The sequence below is a fragment of the Corvus brachyrhynchos genome, unplaced genomic scaffold, assembly GCF_000691975.1.
Source record: "Corvus brachyrhynchos isolate BGI_N302 unplaced genomic scaffold, ASM69197v1 scaffold223, whole genome shotgun sequence".
NCBI classification, from domain to species: Eukaryota; Metazoa; Chordata; class Aves; order Passeriformes; family Corvidae; genus Corvus; species Corvus brachyrhynchos.
The window spans coordinates 3,258,266-3,260,990 of NW_008237174.1; positions in this window are offsets into that span (position 1 = coordinate 3,258,266).

The following is a 2,725-nucleotide window of genomic DNA, read 5'->3' on the forward strand; positions in this document are numbered from 1 at the left end:
GGAAGCAGAATGTTCCAGGCAGCACTTATTTCCAGCAGTCTTCAGACAGCTCTAAACTGCCAGAGGGTAAGGCAGGAGAGGTATGGACGTGTTGGCACAAAATCCAGTTTCAATCAAGCAGCAGATAACAGTGACACAGCTATCATCCCCCAGTGCTCTCCAGGAGAGGCTGCAGGCCAGTCCTGGGAACAGGCTTTGTGTCAGGCCATGAAGCTGTTGTTTGGGTAACTTTTGAGGCTCATTTTGTCCCTCTGTTGTACCAACTCCAACACTGTTGGATTTGCAATTGCCTTTTCTCTCCCTAAGAGTGTTAATCAATCAGGCAGACAGCACTGGAGGGAAGCAGGGTGTGGCTGATGTACTGGTGCTGCATGGAAATGGCAAGGGTCAGTCTGAACATGGGAACGAGGGGCAGAGGTCACTCTTACACCTGTCCCTCCTGGCAGCACAGCGCGTCAAACAGCTGCAGCAGAAAGTCTTTTTGGAACTAATGGACTGAGAGAATAGGAAATCAAAGATCTGATCTCCTCTGCTGCATGCAGAGGATTCAGTGCAGTCACAGGGTGACACTGGCAGTGTCTGACCCTGCCAGCTAGCCTGAGGTCAGGGGGAGACTGTCCCAACCACCCACCTGCAGCCCAGAAGGAACGGGAAAGATTGCAAATCTCACTCACTGACAGAGCCCATCCCTGACACCAGAAACTCAAAGCTAAATGTTCACACAAACAGCATTTTGAAAACAGAGGTTTCTAAAGCACTGGCTGCTTTATAAATCTGTTATCAGCTCCAGGTACTGAATGCCCCACACAGCTGTGTGTGGGTGTTGAGAGCACCTGGCTTCCCAACAATGTCTGGCCACCAACCCACACACACCAAACCTGTAGCCTCTCAAAGCAAGGGTCACTCTGGCCAAACTGTGCTACTGCTGCTCGCATCCCTCTCCGCATCCCCAGCAACATCCTCATGTGCCAGACACAGTGCTGAGCCCTGTACGTGCAGTACCTGTGACCTACTCGCACTCTGCCTATTCTCTATTTACTAATAATATACAAGTAGCATTTCCTATAGGAAATCACATTACCTGCAGCAGTGATACTCGATGATAAACTCTACACCTGGAGAAAAAAATGATCAGACAAATGACTGCACTTCTTACATGCAATTACAGAATATTTCCCCAAAAATACAGAGCCCCTTGGAAATGAGCTGAAAAGGCAACTGACAGAAATCAGAGGGGAAAGGCAAGAGTAAAAGACATGATTTGCCAAGAGGATTGGGATTTTTAAAGTGTAGAATCAGACTCAATAAGAGAGAGATTAGCTAACAGAAAACAGAAGTGCAGAAAATATCCTTTATGGACTTGGAAGTTCAGAAGTAAGGAGTGGGAGCAACAAAAAGAGATAAAGAGGATTTAAACCATCTTACATCCCCAGAGTAGGAACAGCTCATGAGGCTGAGCACACACGGTTACCTGAGTCAAAGACAGGTAACACAGAGCTGCTGTTCACTGCACTGCTGTGTCACTGACAGCTCTGCTGCAGAACTGCATCTTTTCTGAACCTTTGCTTCACTGCCCTATCCTGCTTCATGCTCTTTTTCCTGAAGGCTTTAAGCTAAAGTAGAAGTAGTCTGAGGATGAGGCAAGAGCCATCAGGTCAGCCAGGAGGCTGCAGAAAGCTGCCTCCCCAGCAAGGGGCAGCTGGACCAGCAGCAGAGCCAACATTCTCCTCCTGGGAGCTGGCAAAGAGCCTCCACAGCTGGTGGGAATGAACCAAAACCACAGGCCACACAATAATGTGTCACCTTGGCTGTTACCTGCCTGCCTGACAGGTATTTTTCAAAACTAGACTACTGTTTACTGCTCATCATGAAGAACCACCAGGCAACATACCAATGCCATCATTATCAATTCATAGGTTTTGCACACCTTTATTAGTAAAATAAGAAAGACTTTATTTTTGAAACTGGGATGTCTAAAATTGACAATAAGTCACCATAGGCATGAATTTAGCCTACCCGAATTTTCCCATATGAACCTTACACCAGAGCACCCCATGAACGTGACACCAACTGTGCACTGCAGTCATGTGTTACTAATTACCAACCTGCCATGTGCAGTCAAGGGAAATTTTTAATTTACACCAGTCAAGGCTGAAAGAAAAAGCATTGCTCAGAAGAAACTCAGCTAAAAGGAATAACTCATAACTTAATGTTCACTTAAAAGTTTCTGCACAAAAATTTAAAGTATACCAATAATAGCTTTCAGGTTATTCTTGTATCAAAGACATAAAGGGAAAACCTTTTAAAATTGCAAAGCAGCAGTAAAGAATGACTTGTGTAGTATTTTAATATTTTCATTTTTGTCACTATGTCTCTCGCCTTCCACCTGCAGGTTTCACCCAAACTTGGTGAACACACAAGAGAAAGACTGGCACTAGAAATGTGAGAGCTGGGTTCCTGCTTCCCAAATAACACCAAGAAGCAAGAACACTTTCAGCATCTGCCCATCATAGCTTTTTCACCCTTTGGTCCTTGTCAAGTACGTGGTTTTTATATTAGATAAACCGAAGCCAAAATTCCAAGCCTGTCTGTATAGTGTGTAGCATATTACATATATTGCATTCTGATGGCCTACAACCTAGTATGGCAAGAAAAATCACCTTTTAAATTACACAATAAATATTTTCAAGCTATTCACAAGCTCCAGTGAACTCCTCTCACGCTC